We start from the raw sequence: 12,305 nt of genomic DNA, 5'->3' as shown, positions 1-12,305 counted from the left end.
TATCTTGTTACGTTATGCCTCTAAGTAAACAAACCGTATGAGAGTGTAAACAAATATACAGGCACTGGCATAGGTGCTTAATTGGGGGTGAATACTTAACCAGAAACAATACAAAGCACATGCTGGTTAAACAATGGTGACAAAGCATCGAATTAAAATATAGCGAACTGACAGTAATGAATACATGCTCATTCATAGCAAAGAATTAAATCCTGTCTAAGGTTCAGACCTAGAGGTTGTGTTGTTTGTAAAGTAAACATCCAATATGTTTCTCTATTCATGAGTTTTCTCCTGTGGTCTCCCCCTCTCTCTGGTTTTTTCACTTTTTCGATGCCCTGCCATTTAAAATAACTATTGTCCCCATTATGCATGTCACGAAAATGCTTAGAGGCTGCTGACATATTAGTTAAATTGGAATTTTTTATGTCTGACAGATGCTTTCTGATGCGGACTTTCAAAGAGTTGGTGGTATAGCCCACATATTGTAGACTGCACTCCACACATGTTATTAAATAGATAACACAAGTGGTGTTGCAGTTCATATATGTGGTAATATCATATTTTTTCTTGGTGGTACAAGATGTAAAGTTGTTGATGGTTAAGAGATGCTCACAAGAGGTGCATCTTAGGTGCCCACATTTATGGTTGCCAGGATGGTGTAACCATGAATATTTTTTGTTACTTTCTACCGTGTGACTTTTGAAAACACTCGGGGAGACAATTGAGCCCACAGTGGGTGCTTTTTTGGATATGATTCTCACACCATCCGACAAGCATTCCTTAAGTTCTGCATTTTGCTCTAAGATAGGTAAGTATTTAGTTATGACTCTCTTCACAAGATGAAACTGATTACTGTAAGTGGTTACAAAAGGGATTGGTTTTGGTTTGGATTTGTTGGCAAATGATTTGTTATGATGATGTTTCCTATCTATGAGGAGTGTGTTTCTATCTACCTTGTGGATCCTATTCCGAGCTGAAGATAGGACATCTGGTTTGTACTCCCTTGCTCTAAATCTCTTTTCCCATTCTAGCATTTGTGTATTGAAGATTTGATCGGAAGAGCTATTTCGACGGAGGCGGATTAATTCGCCATAGGGTATATTGTCAATGACATGCCTAGGATGGCAAGAGGTGGCTAATAATACACTATTTCCTGCTGTAGATTTTCGGAAGGGAGACTTATTGATAATGTTGTTGTGACCTTGAATCGTTATGTCTAAATAATCAATATGATCACCACCGAAAAAATGAGTGAATTTAAGGTTCATGTTGTTTTCATTGATATATTTGGCAAAATTGTCAAACTCCGTGTGTGAGCCTTGCCACAACCACAACAGGTCGTCTATAAAGCGTCCAAACCATTTAATGCATGATTTAAAGGGGTTAGATTCTGTAAAGATGTGATTAATTTCCCACTGTATCATAAAAATATTAGCAAGGGAGGGGGAGAACTTGGCCCCCATGGGGGCCCCCTCCACTTGCAAATAAAACTGGGAGTCAAACATAAAAAAGTTGTTTTGGAGAAGGAAATGTGTGGTCATGATAATAAACTCTTTTAACTGTGGGGAATAAGTGCTGAATTCATCTCGATGTTTAGAGAGATAAATCAATGCCAGATCATGAGGAATCGAGGAATAAAGGGCGACAACATCACAAGATGCCCAACTGTAGCCCTCCTTCCATTGCATTTTATCAACAATCTGGAGTAAATGTTTCGTATCCCTCAAATACGTAGGTGTAATCTTAGTTAAAGGTTGCAAAAAATTATCAAGCCAATCTCCCAGACGCTCTCCCAAGCTGCCGATACCTGCAACAATTGGTCGGCAGGGGGGAGGGAATGTCCCTTAATTTGTTTGATTCTCATTTTACAGATTTCAATGACCAGGCGGGGATACTCAGTCTCAGAAGTTTGGAGAGGGAATCTCAGGGAGTAGATGATAGACCTGAAAAAAATTTTTCAATACAGAACCCCACCTTCTATCCAGTCATGTCCAGACGAGACTGTATGGATAAATTCCAAGATCTAGTAATGAAAGAATTAAGTACTCTTAAATCACAATGTAACAGTACTCGATCGAGGTCTAATATCACCCGTTTAGAGAAAAAAGCGATACAAGATTTGAAAAATAATCCTGACTTAGTTATTAGAAGTGCGGACAAAGGGGGTGCCATTGTACTTCTAAATGCATCCTTATACAAGAAAATTAATGAAGACCTCCTTAATAATCCACATACTTACCGCAAGCTGTCCATTGACCCTACACCTAGCTGTCAAAAAAATCTTTCCAAACTGTTGGATGAAGGTTTAGCATTAGGGGTTTTAGATCAGAGACATAGAGATTTTTTGTTCAACAAATTTCCGATCATGCCAGTCTTCCATTCACTCCCCAAGGTCCATAAAGGGACATTCCCTCCCCCCTGCCGACCAATTGTTGCAGGTATCGGCAGCTTGGGAGAGCGTCTGGGAGATTGGCTTGATAATTTTTTGCAACCTTTAACTAAGATTACACCTACGTATTTGAGGGATACGAAACATTTACTCCAGATTGTTGATAAAATGCAATGGAAGGAGGGCTACAGTTGGGCATCTTGTGATGTTGTCGCCCTTTATTCCTCGATTCCTCATGATCTGGCATTGATTTATCTCTCTAAACATCGAGATGAATTCAGCACTTATTCCCCACAGTTAAAAGAGTTTATTATCATGACCACACATTTCCTTCTCCAAAACAACTTTTTTATGTTTGACTCCCAGTTTTATTTGCAAGTGGAGGGGGCCCCCATGGGGGCCAAGTTCTCCCCCTCCCTTGCTAATATTTTTATGATACAGTGGGAAATTAATCACATCTTTACAGAATCTAACCCCTTTAAATCATGCATTAAATGGTTTGGACGCTTTATAGACGACCTGTTGTGGTTGTGGCAAGGCTCACACACGGAGTTTGACAATTTTGCCAAATATATCAATGAAAACAACATGAACCTTAAATTCACTCATTTTTTCGGTGGTGATCATATTGATTATTTAGACATAACGATTCAAGGTCACAACAACATTATCAATGTGTCTCCCTTCCGAAAATCTACAGCAGGAAATAGTGTATTATTAGCCACCTCTTGCCATCCTAGGCATGTCATTGACAATATACCCTATGGCGAATTAATCCGCCTCCGTCGAAATAGCTCTTCCGATCAAATCTTCAATACACAAATGCTAGAATGGGAAAAGAGATTTAGAGCAAGGGAGTACAAACCAGATGTCCTATCTTCAGCTCGGAATAGGATCCACAAGGTAGATAGAAACACACTCCTCATAGATAGGAAACATCATCATAACAAATCATTTGCCAACAAATCCAAACCAAAACCAATCCCTTTTGTAACCACTTACAGTAATCAGTTTCATCTTGTGAAGAGAGTCATAACTAAATACTTACCTATCTTAGAGCAAAATGCAGAACTTAAGGAATGCTTGTCGGATGGTGTGAGAATCATATCCAAAAAAGCACCCACTGTGGGCTCAATTGTCTCCCCGAGTGTTTTCAAAAGTCACACGGTAGAAAGTAACAAAAAATATTCATGGTTACACCATCCTGGCAACCATAAATGTGGGCACCTAAGATGCACCTCTTGTGAGCATCTCTTAACCATCAACAACTTTACATCTTGTACCACCAAGAAAAAATATGATATTACCACATATATGAACTGCAACACCACTTGTGTTATCTATTTAATAACATGTGTGGAGTGCAGTCTACAATATGTGGGCTATACCACCAACTCTTTGAAAGTCCGCATCAGAAAGCATCTGTCAGACATAAAAAATTCCAATTTAACTAATATGTCAGCAGCCTCTAAGCATTTTCGTGACATGCATAATGGGGACAATAGTTATTTTAAATGGCAGGGCATCGAAAAAGTGAAAAAACCAGAGAGAGGGGGAGACCACAGGAGAAAACTCATGAATAGAGAAACATATTGGATGTTTACTTTACAAACAACACAACCTCTAGGTCTGAACCTTAGACAGGATTTAATTCTTTGCTATGAATGAGCATGTATTCATTACTGTCAGTTCGCTATATTTTAATTCGATGCTTTGTCACCATTGTTTAACCAGCATGTGCTTTGTATTGTTTCTGGTTAAGTATTCACCCCCAATTAAGCACCTATGCCAGTGCCTGTATATTTGTTTACACTCTCATACGGTTTGTTTACTTAGAGGCATAACGTAACAAGATAGAACTCCATTCCATTTTTTCTCCTTTCCTATAGCTTCTGTGTAACTATATTCTAAGTCCTCATCCATCCATCTTACCTTTATCTGTGTTTTTTATACTTGAGACAGTTTTTATTGCATTTGAAATCATACCGTTCCGGAGGGGGTGTGGCTTAGCCCAGTCACGTGATTCACATCACGTGACTGTGACGTCACACGCCATCCTAGGAGCGGGGGGTATTTAAATCGGAATACTACACACTGTTTGTTATAGACCATGACTAAGCCCGCTTAAGGGCGAAACGCGTAGGTCGCTATGCTTGGACCCTCACACCTATGCTAACTGCCCATTCTGGATTTTAATGGCATACAATAAAGAATCTTGATTTTACTTGCAACATCCCTGAAAGCGCAGACTTCGTTTGTTCGTTTGGAACTGTACATAAATCATATACACACCATATACACACATACAGCATAAACATACAAAGAATACATACATACACATGTAAAATCAGTTTAATATACAGAATATACACGTGTACAAACAGTACCATATAACTACGTAGCATATACCAAGACAAACAGCATATAAACATCACATATGCACACACACATAGAACATGTAAACATCACCATATACAGATATACAGGATATGTATACAGATCCAGCATATACACACTCAATACACCAGATGCCGGGGCCCCCTGACACTGCAGGACCCATAGCAGTTTTTATAGCTGCTACGGCGGTAGTTATGCCCATGAAAGCTCATCATAATTTGATTGTTAATATGTGTATATGTGCAAAAATACTATTTTAATTTCTATGAAGCCAATATAAGTCTAGCCCTCTTAGCAGAGATGATTGTTTACAAAATTTGGATTTTTATTTTTTCTAATTCTTGTCAGAAACTATCTACAATCTTAATTTCCATCTGGTTGTGATGATACCAAAGTTATTATTATTATATTTTCAAATAAAAAAAACAACTGTTAATATAAGAAGTGAATTGCATATTTGTTCAAGAGGATAACATACCATAAATGCAACCCAGGAAGCTCCTTTGAATCTTACAAGAAAGTTATTGCAACTCATCGTAATAAATGCAATGAATTGTGCGAAAGTCAAGTGGATTTAACCATATATATACATAAAGAGAGAGAGAGTATTCCAATAAATTGTTGATAATTATCCTACCTCATAATTTTCTGCTCTTATTTGTCAGTTTTTAATTTTACTCAAACTACAGTGGTTACAGCCTAAAAGTATATTTTGAAAATAGTAAACAACTATTAACACAGTATTTGGAGGGTCAAAGTGCAGCATGCTGTTGATACAGTGTGTTGTCCTCACAGACTTTTCTATAAAGCTTTAAAAAAAACAGCAGGGGCACTCCATGTACAAAATGTCTTAAAATTCAAAATATGCTACTAAAAAGGTCCTTACATTTGTAATGCAAATAAAAGTGTGCATGTCTTATTCAAGTCTTTTTACATTATTGTACATTTCACAAAGTCTAGAAAATTTTTTAGCACCTAGATCTATTTATTTACATAAAAGAATACAATAAAGTGTAAAATAATAAAAAAGAAATAAAATAACAATATGATAAACCAATAAACGTCTTTACATAAATTGACCACTTGCCTTACTGCTTTGTAAATAATCCCTGAATGTCCATCAAGTGATTAAACAAACCAGGAATGTCATTTGCATTTAGTGGCAGGTTACAATTACCTATGCTGACCTGATTTTAAATATGTCTTTTTTGGCATTCCGAATCATTCCAGTACTTTACAACACTTCATTTCACATTACATAGGTCCTTGGTATGTAGTGAGTCAAATAGCAGGCTACTGCATTTTTTCTCTACTTCACAACATCCTTCTCCTATGCTTGCTCAATATACATGACTTGAAGTGAAGAGAGAGCTGAATAAGTGTGGAGGATAAGAGACTGAGATACAGACACAGGCTGCTGCACCTACCTGCCTCCCCTGGGACTCACCACACACTACTGGCAGGAAGCCATGTAATGTGAAATAAAGTGCTTAAATGATTCAGAATGCCAACACGGGTGTTTTTATAACCAGCTTAGTATAGTTTATTGGAACCTGTCACCCGATAAAACTTACATTCCTATTGACAGTTTTGCTTTAACAGTTCTGCTTACATTGGTAATGTGTGCAGATTATCAATGCATCTTTGTTAACATCTCTGAGCTCTGCTGAAAGGTGGAGTCTGCAAGATGAGTTTATGAGTGATACTGCTCCCTCTTCTCTCCCTCTCCCTGTCAATGTGGATGGAAAGTGGGGAGTTAGAGCGGGAGACATCACATGGGCACTGTTTAGGGTTGACACAGTAAGTAACCATGCAAAGTTTGGTGACCTCAGTTTTAGGGATCACAGTTTCTGTCCATGTCCTGTCATTACAGTACTGATGAGAATAAGCTATGTTTCTGTATGTGGACTCAGATTGTAATGTATTGCAAAATAATCAGCAAATTGTGTTATTCAACACTACCGTTTCTCTTAAATGAAGTGCTTCAGAAATTATGTACGGATTCCTTCGGTCATTATACTAGCAAATAATCTACATCTGAAATCATTTTTATATTCACATACGTTCTTGTTTAGTCTTCTTTCCACACAAGAAATTGTTTTGGAAATTGTTGTGTTATATATATAATTTTATTTTACAAGTACCTATTATGGAACTGAAAGATACCATATTTCTTTGAAATCATTTTATGGTATACTTACAAAGCAGATGGAAAAAAGATTGTCTGAATATCTTAGATGAATTGGGAACAAAACTGAAAACCAAATAATCTAGTGAAAAAGTGTAAAGTAGCTGAATCATAGATAAGAACACAAAAAGGTAATAGATGAACAAAACATTTTACAGGGGTTGCCTTAAGGTGGCCGGCTGTATAAAATACAAACCAGAATTTACCTTTTCTGGTTTTCCTTGTGTTCCGTACTGCTGTCTCTCAGTGCCGTGCTCCTGTTTGCACTTTTTGCTCTGACAAATTCTGCCCACCTTGCAATGCCTTCTGGATGTTCAGAGCCACTTATTCTCCTAGCAGATTAAAGATACAATGGGAAAATCACAAACCCTTCCCATCACTCTGTTTAACCCCTTAACGCTGAAGCCACTTTTCCCCTTCCTGACACGGCCCATTTTTTCAAATCTGCCCTGTGTCATGATAAGTGGTTATAACTTCGGAACGCTTTAACATATCCAAGTGATTTTAAAATTGTTTTCTCGTGACACTTTGTACTTCATGTTGGTTGAAAAATTTTGGTGGTATGTTTTGCATTTATTTATGAGAAAATCAGATATTTGGGGAAAATTTGAAAAAATTTTAGTTTTCGAACTTCAAAATGTTATGAGGCTTTGAACGTTAGGTGCGATTTTTTTACATTTTCATAAAAAACGCAAAATCCTGCTATTGAGGGACCTGCTCAGGTTTCAAGTCACTTTGAGAGACCTAAATAAAAGTAAAACCCCATAAATTACCCCATTCTATAAACTACACCCCTCAACATACGTAAACAACTTTTATGAAGTTTTTTAACCCTTTAATTGTTTTACAGGGGTTAAAACAAAATCGGATGCAATTTTGAAAGTAATGTGCCATTCAGAGCAGATTGTGCATTGTCACTTTTTATTGGCTATACAATCTTTATTTTTTTGGCAATTTGGACACATAAGGGCTTATTTTTTGCGACATGAGATGCACTTTACAAATACTTCATTTTAGTGGGTCATTAGCTTATTGATGAGATTTTATTAACTCTTGAATGTCTGGGTAAAAAGAAAATTGTCAATTTTGGTTTACTTTCTTTTCGTATCTTTTTGGGGTCGTACACCGTACACTAAAAATACTATATTATCATTATGCTACAGATGACTACGATTACGGTGATACCTCATTTATATAGTTTTTCATTTATTTTTACAATTTTACTGGATAAAATTTTATATAGAGGAAATCTTTTCGGAGACGTAACTTTAATATTTTTTTGTTCATAGAGCTAGTTTAGGGCTTATTTTTTATCTGTTGAGTGGTACCATTTTGGCGCACATAACTTTTTTGATCACTTTTTAAAACATTTTTGTGTAGAGATTTTATGAAAAATGTAAATTTTTGGCGTGTTTTTTTGGGTTTTGTTTTTACGGCGTTCACCGAGTGGGTCCAATAATGTTTCTGAGTTATTTTACTGATTTTTACGGACACGGCGATACCAAACATGTGGGGTTTTTTGTCGATTTTGTGTTTTTTTCACTTTATTGCATGTGTATAGGGAATATTTGTGTTTAGGGGACTTTAACTTTATTTAATTGATTCTTTTTATTAAAAAATGTTTTTATTTAATGTTTTTAACTTTTTTAAATTTACTTTTACAGGTTAGCTTGAACAAGCGATCCACTGATGTTTGAGTATGCTAAACTTCTGACATAATCAAATCAGTGGTGGACTGTGTCAGAAAAGAGCTTACTTATGTTCTGTGAATGTGCAGAGTGGTCTCGCTATGCTACTGCTAGCGGACCACTCTGCCTGCTAAACGCTCCCGGCATTAACGCTCTGCACTGTGATCACTCAGGCGCCAAGGTGCTCCCAGCTCTTTTGCTTGGCACATAGAATATCAGTGTGATATCAGCTTGGTGAAGTTCTTAAAAATGTATTCATTATAAAATAGACTTGCTGGTCAACAATTTACCTAAGTATAAAATCACAGTAGAGCTGAGTAATAAGGCCAAAAAACAATCTTCCATGCTTCATAGACATGTTTTCCTGATCCATCAATAAGTAAAATAAATATAAATTTACTACCCTTATCTATATATCACTGTACAGCTGCTGCTCTATTGTTCTTCTATACAAAGCAAATGATCACCTCACCAGTCAAAATACTTTCTCAGTACCACATATGACCCACATTGTCCCAGCAAATAACCCCCATTGTTTATTTTAACAAAAGGCAACTGTTACCTCTGTGTTAGCATCTTCCTCAATTTATACTATCAGGCTAAAGAAACGCTGAATCTGTATCCGATTCACTTCAGTCGGCAGTCTGAACAGTGCTTTAGTTGCTGGGCTGCTGATTGAACCTGTCACTCCCCACTCTCTGCAAACTTTTTTATTTATTAACATTAACCTACTCTTATTGCTCTGCCTTTTCCACCTGGAGCAGAGTGCCTACTCACACAAATATTCTATGTGTACTAAACCTATTGCCGGTTAAAATATCTTTGCCAGCTCTATTGTTTGTGCTACTGGTTCACTATATTCTATATTTCTAGTTTCTGATTTTTGGCTCTCCTTCTTCAGCTATTCTTTGTAGCTGTGATTTTGTGTCTTTATTTGCTCTATCTGTTGTTTGTTTTGGTTCTTGTCCACATTTTGGTGCAAGGAGAAAACGTTTTTGTGGTTGTCCTATATCACAAAATACACTGAGGCAAGTTTTCAAGAATGTTTGGGGGGTGGGGCTGGACTTTTAGGGTTCAATATCTTTTGTCCCAGAGTCCAGTGTCCCCATTACATCAACTTTTTAACTCCATAATTAAATTTTTCTATTTATGTAATACTGAATAGTTTTCTATTTCATATGCTCTGCTTAATGCTTGTGACATTGTAACTGTGCTTACACTGCTGCGACTACACTATATTCTGAAATCCAGTACTTCAATTCACAGTATAAGTATATGTAGGACAAAGAATGTATATAATTATATAAAGAAGTAGAGAAAAAAAGATAGATTTATTTATCCATCTATCTCTATTTGTCTGTCTATCTATTTATCTATCAGAAATTAAACAGGGCACATGCAGTAGGTTATGAAAGATGTCCCTGTTGCCCTGCATGCACCATGCGCTCTGTTTATATCAATCTGTCAGAAAATGGATAATTTGGCAGGTTTATATATTCTCTGTTACCAGTTTGAAGGGTACTGATCCCAGATGAACAAGGCATGTCAGATGGGCTCATGGCTGATTGAGCAGGATGTGGCAGTTTAGCATTAGTCCTTTTCTGTACTGCAGCTTAAGGCAAAGTGATTTTGTGTGGAAAGTCCCTTTATACAGTCTGGCATCTTCACTGAGCTACAAGCAAACTGTCTGAAAGTCTTTATTGCAAAGATAATAATATAGTCCTGGTCGTTTTATATCTTGCTTGTTTTCTTACATTTGGGGACATCGGATCAACAGCAGTTAGCATTGGCATTAGCGTATTAGTAAAAGCTTTATTGATAAGGTACATATATACCTCAGGAAAAAGGAACAAACCAGTGTCAAGTCAATGTCATGTTTCTAAATGGATCACTGCTCAGACACGAACCTCTAGGTAGAGGTGCGATAGTGATTCTAGACAACAGGTCTCCACATTTGTTGTGTGAGATTTATAAAACTAGTCTATTCTTGTATGCAGAAAAGACTTTGAAACCCCTCTGACCCTCTACACCACTTAAAATCATATCTATGGTAATAAGATCAAATTATACAATTGACATCCAGTTTATTCAAACTTTCTTAATACTTATCAAGACATATTAAAGGGGATCCATCATCATGATTTTCATAGCCGAACTAATAGATGTCAAATAGGTCAAAGACCACACATGCTATCCTTGCCTTTTACCCATGGCTACCCTTCCCTTCAAGTTTCAACTTGAAACATCATAGCTGCCTGCAATGTTTACTGTATAAAATTGTAGTTTTACTATAATGTACTTTACTTTTTTACAATGCACCTGTCATTGTTTCCATCTTTAATTTTGTGAGATGAGGACAAATGACACCTGTCACTGTAGGTTATAATTATGAATAGGCCTGGAACAATGTGATATTGTCAAGGAAAATTCAACATTTAAGCTCTAAATCAGAAATGAATTGGGATTGTGCCCCTTGGCATTGTTTAGATTTGGAGCACTTTGTATGCCCTTTTCAGTTGAATGTTACTGCTGTTAAACTGGCAATGTATATATCATAAAGTTGTCAGAAAAAGAATTGCCGAAAATATGGGCTAAATGTTTTGTAATGCACCAATTCTAGAAAAGCTCCATTTAACTATCACTATACTAAGCAAGCAGCTATTTATTACCTTTATTGAGCACATTGGGGAAAAATCCATGTTTTAAGAAGAAGAAATAACATAGGAAAATCTACCATAAACATCCATTATAATAAAAAAGCTTACTCATAGATCCAAGCACTGTGACTGTAATCCTCTTATATTTGTTATCCATGGCCTTATTCCTTTTAATATAAAGTTTTAAAATTATGCTAAGAAGACTGATGTTTTTCATTGATGTCTTTTCACCGGTTGTTGTAATGAGAAGAACATGTGTCACCTTCCCACTCGCTGTGCATGTGTAATAGCAGCAGGCAGTGCAACAATGAGTGAGAAGACCTCACTGAGGGGCTTTTGAAACACCCCTCAGAGCTCCTCAGGCTCATTAGCATGATGTTAAAAGTTTATTTTAGAAGGAAGGAAGCCATGGATAACAAATATAAGAGCCACAGTCAGGGTGTCTGGATCTACGAGTAAGTATATCATGATGTATTTTGACAGTAGGTTTTCTTTTACTCTTGAATTTAATGTGTTGATCCTCCACTAGAAGCAATCACCTCTACCAAATGTGTTCCTTGAGCTTCCCACACCCACTGTGCCTGCTTACTTGTAAACCTTGCTCTAAACAACATGTAGAAATTTGGCTGTGTTCCCTACTCTGATATAAACACAGTACAATAAACCAGACAAATCAAAAGAGACTATCAAGAGAGCCAATAAGCCATGTTGAAAACAAAGATAGGGATGAGGTACAAAATTGTGAAGTAGAAGAGGACTCAAGTTTTAGACAAAAGGTTCAAATCACAACAGAATATCACAGGTGTCAGAAAAGCAAATTTAAACTGAGATACAGGAGTAGCAGGTATAAATGGAGTGATCGGACACCACCTCTATAGCTATATAGTTGGGCTTTCCATCACTGCAGTTGACACTTCAGATATACTCCTAGATCATAGAGACTGCTGACCTGTCACTAAAACTACCTCTGTACAACATCACACCTG

At 36.8% G+C, this 12,305-nt stretch overlaps 1 protein-coding gene and 1 long non-coding RNA gene across 14 annotated transcripts in view; one reads left to right on the top strand and one right to left on the bottom strand.

The window, feature by feature from the left end:
- The window catches only part of LOC140118262 (uncharacterized), a 41,462-nt gene extending 34,175 nt beyond the window's left edge, over nucleotides 1–7,287 (bottom strand). The window contains exon 1 of the long non-coding RNA XR_011853163.1: nucleotides 7,181–7,287. This is a non-coding gene — a long non-coding RNA (uncharacterized lncRNA). The remainder of the gene's footprint in view (nucleotides 1–7,180) is intronic.
- DMD (dystrophin) overlaps nucleotides 1–12,305 on the top strand; it is a 1,566,296-nt gene that overhangs the window by 529,076 nt on the left and 1,024,915 nt on the right. The window lies entirely within an intron of this gene.

Source organism: Engystomops pustulosus, chromosome 2 (genome assembly GCF_040894005.1).
Source record: "Engystomops pustulosus chromosome 2, aEngPut4.maternal, whole genome shotgun sequence".
Taxonomy (NCBI): Eukaryota; Metazoa; Chordata; class Amphibia; order Anura; family Leptodactylidae; genus Engystomops; species Engystomops pustulosus.
Note: the sequence above shows the minus strand (reverse complement) of the source record. Positions and strands in the feature narration are given on the sequence as shown.